The sequence below is a fragment of the Cavia porcellus genome, unplaced genomic scaffold (assembly GCF_034190915.1).
Source record: "Cavia porcellus strain 051 isolate PalLab524CR breed Dunkin Hartley unplaced genomic scaffold, mCavPor4.1 scaffold_9, whole genome shotgun sequence".
Taxonomy (NCBI): domain Eukaryota; kingdom Metazoa; phylum Chordata; class Mammalia; order Rodentia; family Caviidae; genus Cavia; species Cavia porcellus.
In genome coordinates this window covers 21,074,747-21,096,481 of record NW_026947492.1, presented here as the reverse complement: position 1 = coordinate 21,096,481, position 21,735 = coordinate 21,074,747, and positions in this window count along the sequence as shown.

Sequence of the window (21,735 nt, the reverse complement as noted above, 5' to 3'; positions counted from 1 at the left end):
AATGAAAGTCTAGAAGCTGAAAATGAAGCCAAAGAGTACATCACACAGAATTGAATCAAAGTTCAGAACTCAAGTTAACGGTGTAAGAAATCAACATAACAATCAAGAAAGTAGTCTGTTCGGTACACGTCTGTTCAGATTTATGGTGATTCTGCTTACTGCTGTCTCTCATTAAACAGCTCCATTCCTTTCATAGTCTCTGCTTCTATGATTCCTTCCCTTTCAAACACTGAGAAATACATTCATAAGCCTGTGTATACTCCTCTGCACATATCTCACAAACCTGTCCCATTTAAGCACTTCACTTACACAAACGAAACCAACTACTCATCTACCATGTGGTTCTTCCCCCTACACAGTGTACACTTGAGTTACTACCAGACTACCCATACGAACAACTTGGGTTATGACCAGAATTTTGGTTTTCGCTTACAAACCAAGTCTCAAGTTAGGACCTGATCGCTGGCCACTTGTGCTTCCAAATCATCTCAGATAGAGATTTAACCCTTAAAGAGTTCTGGAGGGAACTTACAACATCCTTTCCTGCAAGGGGTTAATTGAGAAATCGTGGACCAGTATCTCTCTAAGGACACTGAAATCTGCTCCTGTACAAGAGAGAGACTTTGAAGGCTGTGTAGAGGAGCGTGTGTGGCTTCAATTGACAATCTAAGTTACGACCAGAGTTGAGTCTGTACGTCAAGGGTCCGCTGTGCTTGATGTTATTAATCATCTCTCTTCCTTGACTTCTGAGGCATTGTCTCTTCCCTGTTTTCTTCCAACCATGTGGAATCAAGTGTGCCAGGAGCTATTTTTTTGCATTTTAATCTAAATCGTGTGTGTGTGTGTGTGTGTGTGTGTGTGTGTGTGTGGGTGTGTGTGTGTGTCTGTATGCTCGTGTTAGCCAGGTACAACACAGAGCTGTGCTTCTGCCTTCTTGTTTTTCCTTGTTCCCTCTTCCTAAATATAGATATTTAGCCCCAGCAGCTCTTTAGTTCTTTCTCTGTGTTCCCTCCCCTAATCATACACCGCTCTGAAAGCTTCCATTATCTCTCTCTAAACATGGTCATCAAATCTAACGTCAGTCCTAAAATCACTCCCAAGTGCCTCTTCCAAACATCTCAAGGCTTGCTAAATGTCTCTATCTAGATGCTCCCACTACTTTGAGTGTGGTACATCCCAAAATAAACTCACCATTCCTCCAATATTCCATCAGGAATATTGTATACCTTATGTCTATCTTGTGACGACCTCATCATCTCAGGCCCTAAAACCTCAGCAGCAGCATCCTTCTTCTGTTCAGAGAACACTTTATGGACATTGTCAATATTGGATTTGCAGATTTCTTTATCTGCCTCTGCCACCACCCTAAATCAGATACTCACTGCATAAAGCAGCCTTCTGTCACTGTAATAAAGCACCTGAGATAAACAATGCAAAAGTTGGAAAGGTTTATTTTGGTTTATGGCTTCAGAAATTTTAGTCAATGGTCACTTGACTGTGTTACTGGGGCCTGTCACAAGGCCATACATACGTGCAAGTATGGGTGAAGGAGCCTGCTTGTTCACTGGTGGCTACGAGATAAAGATAGAAAAGAGAGGCTCAGGTCCAGATATCCCCTCCAGGCATGCCTACAATGACCTACCTTCCTTCCACTAAAGCACACCACAGACTGGGAACTGAGCCTTCAAGATGAGAGCCCTCGGAGGCCACTCAAGATCTAAACTGTAACACTCATTATCTCTCTATGTGATTTTGTAGTTGCCTCTTCAACTTTTGATGCTTCTAGTCTTCTGCATCTCTGATATTTGACCATCTTTCTTTCCTGTTTCAAAAGACTCATCTCTTTGGTCACCAGGTCCAAACTTTAAACTCCTTAATCTACAGCCAGGGTCTCCTCACAATCTAACATAAACTGACTGTATCACACACCGATCCCTTCACCAGCCCTGGGGGTATCAGCCACAGTGTCACTTTCCTAGCTCTGTGACTTTGTTCCAAGGGCACATTCAGTTTAGAACAAGTGCCCATATCCACAGGTGCCAATCTCTAGCACAAATGCCATCTCCTCCTAGAAGTTGCCCTCTGATTTCTAACTGAAATCAGTGCTGCATTCCTCTGACCTCATACCATTTCTTTCCTGACCCTTGTTATTTACAAATTTGTATTAAAGTAGCATGGTAGTAGCTCATCTCTTTTAGGAAACTATAAAAATCTACAAGCAAAGTCATTATCTTTATATCTTTACAACACTCGCAATGACTAGTGCTTTCAACACAGTAATTATTTAATATGTATTGAGTTAATGAGCACATTTGAAGGAATTCATACATCTTCGCATACACTTATATAAATGTGCATACCTGCCCTCTAAACATGCAGCCATTCATGGAGATAAAAACATGAATCAACCACTACTTAAATCAATCACCTAACCAAATGTTTATAGTGGGAACTGTACATTTATAATTGTATGCCTCTATGCACTCACGCTGAAAAAGAAAGAAATACTAACTCTCTCAACAAATGGGTGATGGTTTTCTGGCTCTCTGACTACTGCAAGTCATTCTAAGTAGATGCACCTGTATGAAAGAAAATAAAATACAGTGTTGCTTTGAAAATGCCAAGCCAAATAAAATCCACATGCATTGGACACCTATGAGAGCAAAGGCCCAGGCCAACTGGGCTGCCATAGATGGGGTAGAGAAGCTCAACACAAGAAAGAGCTTGGGGGAAGAGAGATGAACTGCAGATAATCCTAAAATGGCTTAGTATGAAAAACAGTCTCCCAAATACATAGCGAACAACATTGACATGGTTGACGTGTAGAGGTGTGTGTGTGTGTGTGTGTGTGTGTGTGTAGGTTAGGGAGGAATATGAGAATGAATGAATGAATGAATTCAGGGCACCCTGATAAATTCCCCTAGGGATAAAATCCAAAGCGTCTGCTTCTGAGAGATAAACAGAAAGCTCTGCTCCTCAGAGCCGTGGCCAGTGGCTGAACACCATGCTAATCTCCTCTGCACCAGGCCCCAGCCACCACGGAAAATGTGTGTCAAAAAAAAAAAAAAAAAAAAATGGAGGCAAAGAAGAGAGAATGTCACTAAAGGCAATAACGTGAATTCAAATACTCTTTACAGTTTGGATGAAAGCAACCAAAATTGATGTTGTTTCAAAGAGGGTACAGAAGCAAGAGCAGAGAAACAGATTAATTTGGCTGGGTAGATGAAGAGGAGTCCCCGGCTAACAGGGTGGGGACAGGAAAGCTGCCAATGAGCATGAAAATGCCACACATTTCACAAGCACTGTGTGCTTCTCAGAGCGCTTTTCCATTTATTGTGTCATTTGATCTTCCAACCACTGCAGTGAGTTCAGCAGCAGAGAAACTATTATTCCTCCTCACCAAAGTTAACTGGGGCCCGAGAGATCCCCAGACTGGCATCCATCTCCTTTGTACCTGATCCAGGGCTTTGGGCCAGTGTTTCCCAGGCTGTAAGGTAAACATCACCTGGAGAACGTATTGAAATTCATATTATAGCTCTGCAAATGTGACTTGAGACCTGAGCTTCTACAAGCTGTTAGGCGAGCACAATGCCACCAGGTTTGGGATCACAGACTTCCAGACACCATTTCGATGGGTGTCAGGTATGAAAGACTTGCCTCCAGATTTAAGAGGACATGCCTTAAAAGGCTAAAATTCTAGATGAAATGTCACAAATAGATTCCAGCTAGCATAGACTGGTTTTCAGCTCCCATATGCATCATAAGCTAGAGGATAAGCCACCCCGTGTTCAATTCAGGGACCCTCAAAAGGTCCTGGCCACTCTTTCCTTCCCTAGTGCTCCATTTATGAAAAATCTAAGCACAGCCTGCTGGGTCCCAACTATTTCCCAAATGACAGAGCCCAGAAAAAGACTATTGTTTGAATTTACATGTTCTGGTAAACTCCCCCAAAAGGTCCTGGAACACTGACACTTCACAGGAAGTTCATTTGAGCCATTTCACAAGGAAAATTTGATGCTTGGTTTCCATCAAGCATGTCACTCCTGGGTAAGAGCTCAGGTGAGTGTCACCCCTCTGGTCCTGGCTGAGAATGGACAAAGAGGACAGCATCTCAGCCAGCTTTCTGGAGTAAGGTCAGACCCAGATTCTGAACATACACTTTCGTGTTCAGAGCACAGTAAAGAGACCAGGTCCCTTGTCCTTCTTTCCTGACAAAGCACAACACCTGCATTCCATCACTGAATGCATGTTCCCTTAGGACTACGTGTCCTTGCTAGCTTCAAAAACGCCTTTCAACAACTATACACATTCCTGAAGAACTGTCTGACACCTTTGAACTCCAATCATTTCACAACACTGAAGGAACTGATAGATTCCTTAGGACAGCCAGCTAACACAGAGCACTCCTGGAACACTTGGGCACTGCACACCAAGATCAAAGAAGGCGCCTGAAAGCAGCAGGTGATGGAGACGTCACACAAGACAACCATTGCCTCCTTCTAACTTTGCCAAAAGCCAAGCCTGTTTCCATGTTTTCCCTGACTCTCCCCAGAGCCTGCTCGGAGCCACTGCCCTGTCCTGGAACACAAAATCTCCCGAACAACGCTATCTCCTCTCCACTCCTGCTGCGTTGGGGCTGACTACAATTGTTCCGGATGTGGGAACCTCCTGCTCTCTCAGAGGCCTGGGCTTCATGTCAGGGTGTCTCAGCTCACTGTTTTTGCAGCAGTTCTGTGCTCAGCAGGCTTTCCCTCTCAGTGTCTCAGTGTCACACTAAGACAATGACAAAGAGTGAGACCGCCAGTGTACCCACTCATGTTCCAGTGCCTGAGCCTTAGAGCTAGCTTCTGATACCCTTCAGAGCTTAGAACCCTCCTGGAAAAAAAAATCAAGTCCTTCCCAAACACCCTCTAAGTTACCCACTTGCCTTCATGAAGATTCCAGCATGAATGACCTCAGAGGCTCTTTGTCTGACAGTTCTGCTGGTAACTGAACCCTGTGTTATTTCCCCCCACTGCTGAAGTCTCAAGCATCGCCTCTAATCTTATTTTCTATTTCTGGGCTCTGTTGCATTAGCACCTTTTTATTCCTCCTGGCATGTTTGACAGTGAGTTCAGGCTAGTGAGAATCATCTCTTTGTGCTAGCAAATGGGGACGGCACCAGTTGCTTTAGAATAATGACTTATAGTTAAAATTACCCCCAGGGTGTCATAATTACATGTTGTGGCTTTCTTCTGTGACAAGGTGGAAAGGCAGCGCTCAGGTGGTCCATGCGAAGTTGCTTGGGGTGGAAGACGGAGAGGGACAAACATGAGTACTCTCCAAAACACCCCGGGAAGTGAGGACCAGAACTGGTGGCCTAAGACAGTGATATGTTACAATCAGGCCAGAGAGAGCCCTTCAGCTCACAGACCTGAACACACACATGCATCCGCCCGTCTCCAGCCAGAGGGGAGATGAGAAGACCTCAGCACTACCTCAGCAAGGGTGGCATGATTTCCAGCGGCCCCCAGGCTCCCCACTGCCATGATTAGCTCACTCCTCGGGCTTCTCCTCAGTATCTGAAATTCACAAATACAACTTTCCTTTGGCCTAACTCATTAGAGGAAACATCTCTGCTAAAAGGTAAGCAATACTTGAGAGGGGTCCCATCATTAACATTAATACGATGAACTGGGTTAATTTCTGGATGCTTTATGGCAATTTCTTTTGTGTTTGTTTTAGCAGTGATAAAACATTCTCTTCCACAAGCAAACCATAGGAAGCAGTGGGTGGTGCTGTGGATACAATCTATCCTCCCAGTCCTCCACCCTGCCCCATACCCAGAGTGTTCCATGAGGATGTGTTACCCAATGGAGGGTCCCTGAGAGACTTGTTTCAGGTTTTTGGAACAAAGAATTGAACAGGACACCCAAAAGCCGTAACAAGCAGTAAGATGTATGAAAAGCACAAGGAGCACAGGGACGCTCCACAGAGTCAGAGCTGGCCAGTGAGCAACACTGGAAACCCTGAGAAGGGCTGGTACGGGGTCTCTCCAGGTCCCAGGTTTATGAAAGGATCTACAGCTGTGGATGAACAAGAGCCCTAGCCCAAAGGTGCACCTGACTCCACTCTCCCATGGGAAAGAGAGTTTCTGACCATACAAGGTCTCAAGAGGAACTGCTAGGGTATTCAAAGCCTGCAGGAGGCAGGTACTATCAGTGAGCTTGGGTACAGGCCAGGTTCTGTACCTTTGGCTTTGCAATGGGACTCATTTATCTATTGGTTTCCTGGTGTTTTGACACCATCCTTGCTGTCTGCTTTCTCCATTCGTGCTCCTCCCCTACCTTTTGCTGTTTACTTGCCCTTGCTCTGCCTCCTGTCAGAGAACAGTGCAGAACTCAGGTTGGACAGTCATCTGCGTGTCTGAACTTCTAGCAGAGTCCAGAGGGAGAGAGCTATGGGATATGAGCTTTGATACCCAGAGACAGGGAAAAGGAATTCTGATTCCTGTCAAGGTGGAAGAAGGATGAAGGCTCCTGCTGGGATGATAGGGCTTCTAGGCCAAGGTGGAAAAGATATAGGCCAGAAATAGAGACACACGACAGGGGAAAATACAGGCATACCCAAAGAAGAGCTGAGCCATAGCATGGTGCCCACTGCTAAGTGGATGTAAACAAACACATACTCCTTGGAATCAGACCTGAAATCTAATCTGGGCACTATCACTACCACCTGTGTATCCCATGGTGGATTACTGAACTTATTTGAGACTCAGTTTCCTGGTTTCCAAACTGAGAACAACAATGGGTCATAATTTAAAGTTTCTGCAAAACTTAAGTGAAGAGCTTAGACCAATGCAGGGTATGGGACTTGCTCTTAATAAGCAAATGCAATTGATAATATTGTTTTCAGTAGCTATCAGGGTTACACCCTTGCCTCCCTGGACCCTGGATTACTGTTATTTTGTTCTTCTCCAGTGGAAAACTCCAAAATGGCCCCATTCAGCCCCTAGGGAAGGAGGAGGTATAAAAGCCAAAACCTTTGATTCCCAAGAAGCCACATTGCGGCGGGAATGGGGTGCCTGTGTTATTTCCCTGGATGGTGAGTGGGGCCCAGGATGTGCTGGGAAGTGATGTGGAGTTCTGAGCCAAAGTTAAATTTTTAAACACCCCTTCTAATCCATGTAATTACTGGGCCAACCCACCAGCGTGAACCTTACAGACACTCTTCTCTTCCTGTTTTCCTCTCCATCAGAGAGACCTGAGACTTCCCTGAGGTTTCTGAAGCAAAATAAGATTTTTTTTTCCTGCAGCAGAGCAGAACCAGCCTGTAGGAATGAGGCCTCCCAGGATTGCAATTTAGGCTCCAGCAGTTGCAAGGGTGCAGCGGGCCATTTTTTTTGCACATGACACTAATTAAGATGGGGATTATTGGAAAAACAAATCTATTTTAGCTCCTTGGTTAAAACCCAGTACCCCCAATAACTTGCACACACACACACACACACAGAGCCTTAAGCAGCCACTCCTCCCTTGGCAGCTCTCTGTCAAAAGAATGACCTTAAATGACCAGCTGCCTACATCCCAAGTCTGTCACTCCAGCTGATCTGTCACCTGAGGGCCCAACTCAGGTTTCCCTCAGTCTCCTAGAGCAGCAGTGAGATTCTAATTAACACCCAGAAAGGAGGCAAAAAGGCCCTGTGACCTCATGCAAGGACGTAGAATACAGAAATATAAAGCCACCTTCATCTTCTACAAGTTAGGTTTCCTTAACCTCATTATCCTTGACAACAAGAGCAGCCATGATACTGCCCCTCCCACCTTCTGAGCCTTTAATTTGGAAGACTTTTCTGCGAGTCATTACATTCCCGGGCACCATACAGATGTGGTCCCTAGGCTGGGCTTCAGAAAGGGAGGAGAAACAGGAAGAGGGCCCAGCAACACTGTCTGGTCCAGTGGAAGTCTTGATGGAGTGGGAGAAAGTTCCAAGCTAACGAGCAGATTGGCTTCACACTGAATTTTTCCAGCCACTGTGATAAAAGTGAGATGCTAGAGAGACCTCCAGATTGAGCTCTTTGCCCTTTTTCCTATTGTTTTATTTCTTTACTTGATAGATAAAAATTGCACCCATTCATGAGGTACCCTGTGAGTCTCAAAACGTGTTCATTGTGTAATGTCTCAGTCAGGCTAAGCCTGTCTGTCTCCTCAAACGTTTGTTATTGCTTTGTGATAGAAACATTCAGAATCTTTTTCTTTCTTCCGGCTTTTTTGAGATATACAATACATTGTCATTAGCTACGGTCCCTTACTGTGAGACTGCACACCAGAACTATGTAACTGTGGCTTGGTACCCATTGACCAACCTCCTCCCATGCCTCCCTCCTCCTCTGCCCCTGGGAGCCACTATTATCCTCTCAGTGTCTGTGATCCACTGCTTTAGATGCCACAGAAGAGTGAGATCATGTGGTCCTTGTCTTTCTGTGCCCGGTTTATTTTATGAAACACAGTGACCATGAGGATGGGGTTCCTGTGGAGAACTTCCTGAGCCCTGCCCTAGGAACCACAGGGAGCTCTGCCTCTCTCCCCTGAGTGGGCAGGGAGGTCACTCTGGGTGGCCAATGCACTGTTTTCTTTCTTCCGTGCAGATGTCCTGTCTCTTCTCATAGGCAGTGAGATCTTTGGGGCTTCTGGCTGTATAGCATGCGCCTCTTTATGTTTGAGAGCACTTATGGCCCCCAGCCCATGGCCTGGTGTGTATAATGGACTGTGACACCATTTTTCCTCAATTGTTTGAGCTGTGTTTTCTTTGTTGTTCCAATGCCTGTCTACACGAGCAGCTCCTAGCTTATCTCCTGCGGCCCTTCCCCTCTTACTCCTTGCCTTTCAGGCACACAGAGAACCTTTCTTTACCACAGTGCTTCTGCTCCATCTACTATGAAGGCCCAGGGCAGGGTCGCGGGAGTCCCCCCAAGACACACAGATCATGCTTTCCATTATGGATATTTGAGGGGGTGATCCTGAAAAGACACACTGTCCAGTCAGCTAAGCCGAGTTATCATCCTCTTGGCCCTCACTTCTCATTCGTTATTTCTCTAGGCCTTAACTTCTTCATCCATAAGTAGAAGGATTTGGTCAGGGGTCCCTGCTGCACCCCTCCCCCACCTCTACAGCCCCCCTATTCCTCCAAGGGAACAGCAGGGAATTACCAAAAGAGGACGATTAAGACCAGAGCCCGAGCCCACACACTGGACTTCAGTTCTGATCAGCTCTTCTTCTCCCCTCACTGTGATTGGGTGCAGGGGAGGGTGACAGTGTGACCCTAGGCAGAGCAGTTGGAACTTATGCCCATGAACGATGGCACTGGGAAGAGAGCCTGCCCAGATCCGTAGGGTGCCCAGATCTACTGGGGTTTAATCTATCGCTTTTCACATGAGTTCTTTGTCAGCCGCACCTCAGTAAAGCTGGGTGGATATGGCTTCCATCATTAGCATAAGAAACCCTCTACTTATCTCCCACCATTTTTGTGATGCCATTTGGCTGTTTTTACACAAGCTAGAGAGAAAGGAATTATGCTGCAGGTTTTGCTGTGTTCTCTTTCTTTTAGGGTTCTGAAATAAATTCCATGTTACTCTGCAACAAGGAGAAAGGTGGGGTAAGGACTAAGCTTTCTAGGTTTCTAGCTTTGGCAGCCACTGCTAGAATCCTGGCTCTGCCTCTTCCAAACTGAGCCATTTGGGACAGGTAATAATTGCCCCTCGTCTGTGGGTGGAGGAGATTTCTACCTGCCGAATATGATCACAGTGCAGACTAAGTGATACACTTGGCTACTGGCATCCTGAAATGCTCAGTGGGGTAAAAGTGGGGGCCAGAATTGCATATGGAAGTCAGGACATGCTGTCTTATTCTGCTCTTAAATTCCAACCAATTTATGTGAAAAGCTTTAGGTCATTTTGCTTCAAATGAAAGTCATCTTAGAAATTGCCTCCAGAGTCTAAAATTAGGGAAGGGGCATAGTGGGGACGCAGCGCTATGTAGGTTGAGGATTGGATGCCTCTAGCTTCTTGAGGATTCTCTCTTCCCCCAGTACCAGACCTCAGCCCACTGTCTTTAGAAAGCAGGACCTTCTGCACACTTCTTGCTTGCCTTTCCTGCACCAACTCCAAGTTGTGACTCCCCCACCTCGGTCCAGGAGAATACAGTCTGCTTCCTGGCTTCCTTAAGCAGTGCCATCCACTCTCGAGATGGCAATTTCATTTCTGTTGTTCTGTTGAATACGTCTTTAAAGAAGATTCCCTTGGCCGCTGCCGCCTCGCTTTTCTTTATGGTTAGATGCAATGACTAGAATCTTACACATTCTTACAAGTCAATTTTCCTTTAATGATAATTTTACCTGCTCTGAAGCTTATCAGAAGGAGAGTTCACGCACCCGGGGTCTCGGCTTGCCGCTTTCAGCGGGCCAGGCAGCTGGTCTATAGGCAGCTGCACCTGTTTTGAATGTCATCAATGTAATGCTAATATGCAAAACGATTTGCGATGCAGGAAACCGGAACCAGCGGTGAAAAAACTGCTTTCGGGATTATAAATCACTTCCCCATCAGGCGAGGAGCTTGCTTTGGGATTGAGCGGAGCGGTTCTGCAGGCAGTGGGGCTTTGAGGCCTCCCCTTTACTGACTTCGGTTCTCTGGGAGAAAAGCCCAGAAGAACACTGTTAAATCTGATGGGAAGGAATTAGAGGGAGTTAAAGCAGAATATTGTCCAGAGGCAAGAGAAAGACGGGGAGAAAGGACATGAATCAGGCCAGACCCCCAAAGAAACTTCATAGATCTGCTTCTCTAGCTAAGGCTGGCAGCTTTTGTTTGGGTAACTCCCAGTTAGCTCCCTTCCTTAACTTAGTATAACACAAGGGTAAAAATTCAGGATCCAGAAGGAAATGCCCTTAACCCTGCTAGTGCAGAAGCTTGGGGCAGGACTTTTACCATCCCCTAAAATGCAGACAGGGAGGACTGCCTCAGCCACCATATCTGTAAAATGGATCCAGCTATTTCATGAGTTGCCAGGTCTGAAGAGATTCTCTCTTTGTTCTCTTTTTATTTTCTCAAAATAAATGTGCCTGCATACAGCCAAAAAGGGAACATCCCCACAGGACAGGGCTCCAAGAGCTCTTCAGAGTCACCGAAGCTACATGTTCACTGCAAATCAGAATAGCTTTGCGATGAGGCCGAGATCCTCTAGAACAAGGCATAGAGTTCAAGCTGAACTTTGCAGTGCTGGTGACTCAGATTTCCACGGGAAGTTGTCAGAGTGGATCTGGATTTGGAGTGTCAGAAGGCTCTGGGTGGAGGAGGACAGGAAGAGAGGCTGCCTTATGTCTAAGTTGCTCCCATGGTAAGGGTTGATATGCAGGATGCCATAGAGACCCCACAGGATGGACAAGACTGGGCATCCACTACACACCGGACATCACTCGGCTTCCCGCCCTAAGAGGTCTTCTGCAGCCATAAAAGCTAAATGAAAGCACAGGTGGCCTATCCCAAATGTAAGCTCCTGGCCCCTTGAGTGCTTCAGGATTTGAAGGTAAGGAAAATTTAATATAGTGTGGGGCAAAGAGAACATGAACTTTGCCCCGGAAGGTGAAGAACTGGAAAGGAAGTAAAAGAAGGTATGGTGGGGAGAAGAGGGGACATGAATGGATGCAGTGATCAGAATGGACCTCACAGCACTGTGAGAAAGGAGAAGGCAGTGCAACCTGAAGACAGCCGAGTCTGGGGAGGCCGAGACCTGGGATGTAGGGAACAGCTGAGCCGGGTATCAAATATGTAATGGTGTCACCATGGAACCCAAGAGTAAGAAATTCTAAACAGTTGACCTCACTGCTGTGTGCATGAGATACAGGGAATAGAGGGCAGAAAGATTCACCACTAAACCTGCAAGGTCTGTTCTTCCAGCTGCAAATAATCTATTTTAATCAACACTAGAGGGGGTTAGCTGCCAGCGTGTGAGTCCACAGGTGTCTGGCATGGGGTTGTCCCAGAGCTGTGCATTTCCAAGCTGACTCACGCCTGTGTTTGGTGACAGCTGAGTCTCTTTTGTCCGGAGAACAATGATTAGAATCACCCAGAATGTCATTGTTTGAATATTTCCTGGCATCACTGTTTCCAAAGTTGCAATAGAATTCCAGTCCCTCCAGATCTCCTGGGAAAAAATACAGTTATTTACTTATTGACATTATTAAAAATGCACCCATTACCTGACTGCCTCTAGGCAACAGCATAAAAATATATTTTTTAAAAGATGAGAATTCAATTAGGCAGAGATGCAGCGGACTGAGCCAGCAGAGCTGCCCCCGCAGGAGGGAGGAGAGCCCATTCTCCAGGTGCCCTAGAGGATGGGTTGGTACATTCAGGGTCCCTTAGCCGACAAGGGGATGGAGTGCAGATCTAAGTGTCTTCTGCCTGGATTTTTCCCTTCCTGCTCTGTCCCATTCCAGCCTGGGGCTTCTATAGTGGCATCACACTAGGCTTTAGGTCTGTGGAGAAGCCAGCAAAGAGCACCAGAGCTCAGGTACCCAGGGTAGGGACGGCCAGGGAGGGTGTTTGGAAACTCTGTTAATTGGCTACTTTGTGTGTTATTTGGGCTTCATGCTCAGCCGCAATCTGAAATCGTTTTCTGATTAGGCTGTAACCATTCCTGCAGAAATCTTATGAGTAGAGAGGGATTTTTCTAAAACTCGAATCTGATGTCATTCCCTACTAAGAATATCTGCAGTCACCGGTGCGTTAGGACTCAGATGCCCCCACCCCGCTAACATGGTACATGTGTCGCATTGCGATCAGACTCGGGGCTAAGTCTCCTCACAGCCCCACCCAGCCCCTCCTCAGCCACTCACAAGCTATTTATTTGTATCTCCTCCAACTGTGCCAAACTAGTCTATGCCTCCAGGTCTTTGAAAATATGTCATCTGTCTGCAATGTCGGAATATCAATATCGTTTCTTCTGCAGTGAGATAATCTCTGTTTATCCTCCAGGCCAGTAGAAGTGTCACCTCTTCTGGGAAGACTCCTCCGGCCTTTCATTCCAGGACAGGCGCTCCTTCCTAAATCCTGCAGCATTCTGTCACACAGGACGTGGCAGGTTTTGCCAGTCCTCTGTCCCTCAAACCAAGGACCTTGTTATTCAGTTCAGGACTCCCAAGGCCCACCAGGAGGACATCAAAACTCAGCCCACAGTTAGCCTCTAGATGGAATTCAGAACCCCAAGTTCTGGAAACACCAAATTCTGCTGTCTGGTTAAATGGAGACTGCAATAGTACCTGACTTGTTTTCAAGGATTTTAATTGTGTGAAACGTTACTCAGCTTGGTGTCTTATGCCAGGTACTTGGCATTGTTGACCAAATGTGACTTTTTCATGGATGACTTTTTCCAAAGGAGACACCAAGGTCGGAAATAAAACCAAAAAAGACCTTGCTGACCCCAAGTTGCCGAGGAGTAAGAAGCGGTAGAAGCACAGTGCACACCTGGGCTTGGCTGGCTCCAACGCCCTGTGACTCTGGGCCACCAATGGTTCTGGAGAGTAGAGACGTCACTGTCTGGCTGGGCTCTCTCAGGTGCGAGGTGGCGTGATGGACTCTACAGGAAAACATAGGCCACGAATTCAGGGAACTGTCTTCATCCTGATCGTCATCCTGTCAGTGACCCACAAGAAGCTGGGTAGACGCTAGAGATATTCTATCACTGGAAAACAGAGTAATGCATGTAAAAGGAATGGCCAGGAGTCAGCTATTTCCCAATGAAATGGCATTTCTATGGCATTAGAATGGTGCCTTTCTGACACTCCCTTTTTTCCATTGTAAAATAGACTCTGGAGTGAATTATCTCCACGGTTGCACCCATCTTGCAACTTCTATGCTGTGTGAGTGAAATAAACCAGCTAAGGCCTCAGGAAGCCACGCTCGGTCCTGAAGTGCCCCTTCCAGAGGACACACCCCTCTGCTTCCTTCCTAGGTGCGGATAGTCAGAAGCTGAGTCTATTGCTGTTGACCACCTAGGCGCTGTCATGATGGTGAGGTGAGCCACAGGAAGAAACCACTCAGGCCGGACAGAGGTGATTCAAGCCGCCCCCAGCTCCATCCTCTTGTCTCTTGGGGAGAGACAAGCCAGCACAAGCCTTCACTTTCTGCCAGCGCTCAGGTGAGAGGCCAGTGCACTCTGCCCCCAGGTCCTTATCCTGGAAGGGAAAACAGGAAAGAACAGACACTCCCCTCCGCTGTGCTGCAGGAGCAGGACTGGGCTGCCAGCCCAGCTATTGCTACTAGGAGACAGTTCTCCCCTGGGGATAGCGGCTGTACTTGCATTAACTGTCTGGGGTGACCCGCCCTCCCCAGAGCCTCCTGCATGTGCTCGGCCTCACGGTTTGGCCCAGAGAAGGCTTCGCTTTCAAGGAAAGGAGCTGTGTTTGCCATCCATGGGCTCACACAACGGGAGGATCGAGACTCCCTGGCTTTGCTGCACCTCTGTAAACGTTTGTCATAAGCAGTTCTCTGATGGGCCAGACCACTGAGAGGCACTGGGTTATCCTCCCTACTAATCTCACGGTTAATGTCAGAAAAGCAACATAAAGATGTCATCTCTACCACACATAGCCCTTTATTTCCCCACTGAAAGCCCCCATGCAGCCAATCACTCTGGCTGGCTCAGAAGACAGTGCATCCTCCATGGTTTCCTGGCCTTTGTTCACAGGGACACCTCTTAGTTTTGCAATGGAGAGTAAATGAATAAATACCTGCAAAAACCCTAAATTAGTGTCTGCCACGTAGCAAGCTGCCTACAAGTATTGTTAATTTCATTCGTTCAACCCAGTGACCATGTTTTTATGTCAGGACATCTAAAAGCACAGGTGAAGGCCTGTTTGCTCCATCCCGTCGGGACCTGAGGCCCTCGGGAGTAAACTGTGGTCATTCTCAGGGACTTCCCCAGAGCAGAGCGCAGAAACCTGCCCTCTGGGCAGAAAGTCACGGCCCTGGAATCTCCGCTTTCCAGGGTGGTAGGTGGGAGAGTTTGCCTGAAAGGCAGAGGCAGGCACCCCCCTCCGGCCTCCTGGGTGCCAGTCTCAAAACTGCTCTGTTCTATCCCACTGTATTTGCTGGAAAGTTACCCTTTTTCTGGCCAGGGGTTCAAGCTTCCATTTGCAGGCTGAGCCATTGCAGTTAGAACGACATTGCACCCCAGCCCTTTCAGCGAAATCGTCCTCTGTCTGTAGTAACACTGGACTGAGAAAATGACCTCACGGTCCTCCCAGAGCCCAGTCCTGGTCCCATGAGACCTTCTGGTTCCATGTTAAAGGGCCAGCTTCCCTCCAGCAGCCAGCCGTCTCAGTCTGGAGCCATTTGTTTTGGATGCAGAGAACGGCCACCCAACACCTCCAGCAAGTGACAAATGACCGGGATGGGTGAGTGTCCAGCACTGCGGTGAGGGTCCAGGAAAGCCCAGGATTCCTCCTGGAAATTGATTTTAATTGATTTCCCCTTTGATGGGGACTGAGTGCTTCGTATATGCTAGGCACGAGGGCTGAGGACAGTAGTAAGGAATCTTTTCATCATGGAGGAGCTCGCAGTCCTGCCGGGAAGACAAATGTAGATGGCTTTCCATACAGTTGGGTGACTTTGATAATAGAAATATGCACCCAGTGGCTCCTTAGTGCAGGGTGATTTGTTTAAAATGTTATTCCACTGGTGAAAGGCTTTTCATCCTCAACAATTGCTACTCCCCTCTTCTCATCTATTCTCTGCCAATTCCTTGGGTACACCAGGTTGATTAATTCCTCCGTCTGCCATGCCCTTCCTTCCTATTCCTTGTCCATGAAGTAAACTCCTATTCATCCTTTGAAACCTTTTGTACACTATTCCAATCATCCTGTGTATTCTTTTCTACACTACTTCTCTAACTTTTCATATTTCTATCTTTACACATGTTGTATAAGGTAGTGAATTACTCTTGTAAATATAACTTTTACTGGACCATATATTTCTTTTCTTTTAAAAGGCAAAACAGAAAAAAAAGGATGGAAATGATACAAGATTTTTTTAAAAACAGTAGGAAATTAACACTAGTTACTATATTGTGTATTGTTATCTTAGAAGTAGTTGTTCAGGTTACAAGAACTAGGCACAAAAATACATATATAAAGGTGTGAATGTATTTGTATGCAAGATAGATAACTGTACTATGGGCCGTATATTTCTCTAACGCCTAATAATCCAGTGTCTAACCTATAGAAGGTATTCTTAATGTTGATTGAGCTGAACTATGTGTGACAACAGCTATATTACAATGACCACATCAGTGACTACTGTTTTTAAGAGTTTTATGAGCCAGACGTCAGGATACATGTTTCATACCCATTCTCCCAGCATCCCCTGAAATGACAAAGCAGAAGTGTCAGAGACGGCTTCTCCGGGAAGTGACGCCAATGTGTCCATCATTGTGTTCCTCCATATTCTGTGTGTGTTTCGCTCTTCCCGTCTTTGTCTCTGTTTCTGTGTGTTTCTGTATCTGTCATATGCACACACACACAATTCTATAAACCCCGGAGCCTCTGTTACTAGTTGTAGGGGTTGGTAATCTGACTTAGAGACCTGGCTTCTGTATTCCCACAGCACCCTAGGTCCACATAAGTGCATATCAATTTAGTAAAACTATTGATTTGTTTATTTCCTTATAGAGCCTGTAAATTCCTTGAAGTTAGCTGTGTTTCACCCCTTTTTTCCCACCCTAAATAACTATCATTGTGCCTTGAGAGCACATGTTTGCTGAATATATATAGTGGAAAGAAGGAAGGAAGGAAGGGAAGAGGGAAAAAGGGAAAGAGAAGGAAGGAGAGAGGGAGGGCGAAGTCCACCACGGGCCAGGACGGTTATTTATGTAGAAAATACTCTTCAGCCAAGCAAAGGGAAAGCAAGAAGCCCGTTGAGCCTAGTAGCATCTTTAGGATTCCGGAGCTAACCGATCACTAGCTGCGTGTCATGTTTTATCTTACAAAGAGAACACTAAGGCTTATTGGGGAGCCAATGCCTGCATATGCCCCCTGACTTTAGATACAGAGCTCTTCTCTTTCTGGCCTGTTGCTTCACCCCTTAGACCGAGTGCTCTTCAAGAGCAGCCCCCCGGTCTCCGTTTCTCTAAGCAAAGTGGACAGGACCAATGGAAATTGTGTAAGTATTTATTTCATGCTATTTTTATCGCTGATTTAATGCCAGGCACTGCACCAGGCCCTGGAGACAGGGAGTCCTACCCTGTAAGAGCCTGTATTTTTAGGAGAGGCTTCCTGCACCACTATCTCCAGGCATCCTGCAACTTCAGCCATCCAGAGTCCGCCATCAGGGCTGCCGATATCCACAAGTTGGTGGCCAGGGCAGCTTTGAAGTCTACTTAAGGAACAAGAAGAGAGAGAGAGACGAGAGCCTGGACAAGGAATTTCCTCATGGCTTTATTCTATGAACTAGAGTGACTTGGGGCGTAAATTTCTGAGCTATGCCTAGAAAATAAATGTGAAATGAGCCCACATTACTTTTCCTGAATCACAGATAGCCTTCATTTTATCTAGGATAATCCCACCCAAAGGAGAGGCCTCCTGGTTTACTAACACCCACCCGCAGCCTAAAGCCAGGCAACCTGCTCTCCCCCACCCATAACTTGCTAGCTGACTCGCAGGCAATCTGTGTGGATCCTATGGCAGACGGTGGCAGCTATGTGGCAAAACTCATCCCTCCAGTCCCCAGCGAGGGCAGCTTGTGCCCAGAAGTCACCAGAGCCGAGGCTCCAGGTCCTCCCTGGATCGCTGTCTCCATCTTCTCCACTGGTAGCTCTTTGGCTTTCTCTGCTCACAACTTCCCCCAGACAGCTCTTTGGGTCACTGCGTCCCCAGGGGGTCACGCACTGGCTCTCAGCTGGTGGTAGTTTAACAGTAGGAACCAGCTTCCCAGTAAACTGAGAGGAAAACCCAGCTCCTCTGGGATTAGAAGCAAGCTCTTTCCCCCATCTGGAGCCTGCAGCTCCCTTTATCCTTCGTCCTGAGGCTCCCTCACACCTGTGGCTCCAAGCCCCACCCACTTCCCGGCTGTGCCAGGCTGTCACACCAAAATTGGGCACCCAACAAGTCCCCCCCCCCAGCCGAGCTCCTCAGACAGCGGGAAGGCCAGTGGAACCTACAATTTTTCATCTCGGTTAGCAGGTGACAGGCTCCCACAACATGGCATCCGTGTGGCGTCACCCCTTCTGTCGAGCACAATTTTAGGGCAAGATTCATACCGTTTCTCTGTGCTCAAAATAGATGCCCAAAATTGGGATAGAATTTACATAAGTTGGCTGAAGAGACTGTGTTCAATTAAAAAGCCTTTGTTGCCAAGGAATTTTTTTAGTTGGTACATATGTTCCTTTATTGAAGTCCTACGGGGGAAAAGATTTGGGTTCTCTCTCTCTCTCTCTCTCTCTCTCTCTCTCTCTCTCTCTCTCTCTTCTCTCTCTTTCTCTCTCTCTCTCTCTCTCTCTCTCTCTCTCTCTCTCTCTCTCTCTCCTTTTCTATATTCCTTTCCTTAATAAATAAGAACAAGGACCTAAAGAGCAACAGAGAAGTCCCCCACATGGAACTAACGGGGATTCTGCTTCTTGCCCAGCCTGGGAAGGGCAACTCAAAAACAAATTTTTATCTTGTGTACTCTGGGCCTTTTCCCAGAGAGCATTGGTCCTTCCCCTTATGATAACCATAAACTCAGTGGGTGGTGTTTCCATTTGCAGTGATGCTGAAACATGCATTTGAAAATGTAAAACATGGGATTTTTTTTCCCCAGTCACAAAACAATAATGTTCCCAGGCAAAAATTTGGGAAACGGTAAAATTACACGGGAAGGAAAAACATTGATAATTTTACCATTCAGAGAACTCTAACATCTCAGAGAATTTCCTTCCAATCTTTACTATCACTGTGTATGTTCACACAGATTTGGGATTATAACATATAAATACTTTTACATCTTAGCATTTTTGTTGAATATTGTTATCATGCTTCCCTGAACATTTTTCTATATCAAGTACATTTCAGGAACGTCACTTTTAATGGCTGTGCTGTAAGGTATTTAAACCATTTTCCCATTTTGGATATGTATGCTATTTCCAAATGTGTTGCTATTCCTGTGTATATATCGCTGTACTCAGCAGCCTGACTCCTTCTCTGCACCTCAGATTGCTTCTTGAGGATAAATTTGTTTGGTTTTTGTTTTGTTTGTTTGGGGGATTTTTTGTCATTGTTTTGTTTTGTTATTGAGACAAGGTCATACTATGTAATGCAGACTGGTCTTGAACTCATTTATGTAGCTCAGGCTGTCCTTGATCTCACGATGATCCTCTTACCTCCTGAGTGCTGGAGTTACAGGTGTGTCATCACTCCCAGCTTGTCTTAATAAATTTGCAAAGGTTGTAATTTGAGGTGTCTATTCCTTAGCAAAGACAGGGCGCCCTGTGCTTTGAGAATGGTTCTCTTGGAATTGAGACATGTATTTTTTACATGCCCAGTTAGTGTCAGAAGTGAAATTGGTATTAACATAATTTGGTGGCTGAGTATTTTACTACAGCCAGTTAAGCCCGGATTGGACTTCTGTGGATTTTGTCTGCTAAGCAGCCTTCGGCCTCTTCCCCATGGAAGTGTCACCTTCATCCTTGTGGTTCAAGGGAGGGCTTATGACCCCTGGATTGAGGAGTGGTGGATCAGATTCACAGCAAGGGGGAGGCCTGGGAACTCTGTCAAGCTCTCTCCTTCCTCCAAGATGAGCAGGTAGAATGTAAGCCCAGGAAATCTGCAAAAGTCTAGAAATCATCTTTACTCCCACTGGGAAGAGTCCACTTCACAATCAAGTGCATGCAGAAGTAAAGCAGAGCTAAAAGCTAGACAGACAACATTTATAAATTCTGACTTACCTGAACCTCAAACTAGCAAAACTGCCCCCACTGAGCTTGCAGTTAACTGAGCCATGAAATCCTCTTTATTACTTAAAAATCATTTAAATTGGGTTTTGGTTGGGTACAAGCTAAAATTTCTACCTAATACCACCCACCTTAAGGATCAGAGCTTGGATTCATCACACCTATGCCTTCTGTAAAGAAGCTACAGATAAATCATTATGATATTCTAATACCCATTGTGAAAGCCTGGTTCTGTGCTGCTAGTGAAACCCAGTAAAACCAGCTCCATGCACCTACCTAGAAAATGGCAGGGAAGGGCAGGAGAGGAAGACAGAACGTAGGAAGGAGCTACAGTGATTCAGTCAGTCATGTCTCATTGAAGGGAACACGAATCATTTTGCTATGGTGGGATTTAATTTGAGCTTGAAACACTGGTAGCATTTTCATGAGTGGAGGTACGGAATATATTTAGCTCGCCAGCTACTCACAGCGTGAGCAGTCGGGCAGAAGCTAGAAGTGGCAGTGGTGGGTAAGGGTGAATGTGGAGACCCACAGCGGATCTTTGAGCCACCACTGCCAAGTGCCAGTAAGCCATTAAGTGAGGAGGGAGCTAACTCTTGCCTGTTGTGCTATAATTACAAGGTTCTAATTGTCCCAAGTAACATCTTGCAATGACATATCCCTGATATTGTCTCCCCTGTTGAACTGGAGGCTCCCTGCATCTGCACATAGACTTTACCCTGTACCTCAAACTGCAGATATATTGCCCTGAATTTTCTGGATGTTCCCAAAATCTCATTGGCCAAAAATCACTTTTAAACTAATTGCAAGGTTGGATTAAATGCAGTCTAACAGACAGGAGCGATAACATCCTCACCTGATATCGGCACCTCTTTTTGGAGCAGGGCAGGAAAGTGAAGATGTAAGTTTTGGAAACCACTAGATGCTCTCTGCATTGCTGGCTGCTTTTTGTTTCCCTAGATGACATTCCTGACCCATGCCACTCAAGGTCTAACAAGGTCTGGTAGCTGGCCATGCCCTTCCCACACCTTATAACTTGGTCAGGTGTTCCAAATTCAGCTCTTCTAATATCTGACTGAGTCCATAGCTGGCCAGTGGGTTTCCTGGGCAGAATTTTCTATCCCAGGGTTCCCCAAGTGTTCCTGATCATGAGAATCATCTGGGGGGCTCAGCAAATATTCAGATACTAGATCTTTTCTAAATCAGTATGCTCGGGTTCCCAGCGAACTCATGCAGTGATACTTGAGTTAAGTTTAGAAAACTCAACAGGGCTGCCCTGGCTGTAGCAGGAGAACTAACCATACTCCTGAGCAGCTACGTCATATGTAGAAAAATAGTTCCACAAGGTGAAGAGACCACCATCAAGGGTATTAGGTGTCTTAGACTCAGATCTGAACTTTAACACTTGCCAGATCTGGACTTTAACACTAAGCAAATTATTCAACCTCCCTAAACCTGTACCTCTGCCTTTGAAAAACCAAGAAGGCATGGTTTGCCTCTTTACCCCTAAGGAGCCTAATTAGGTGATGCATGTAACCGTGCATCATCTCTGGGAGGAATTTTCAGCGTGCTTCTTGGCTCCCAGCAAAGGCCATCTGATGATCTGTTTGATGGAGGAGATGGGCCTCGCCGTAGTTGCCAGTAATTTGTAAATATTAACTCCACAAAACTCCTCACTGCACACATGTGCTGTCTGGTGCCAAGACATCAGAGCTGGAAGGTCGTCTCCACAAATAACAATTAGCGTTTATTGAGCCTTTGCTCTGCACAGGACAGAATTCAA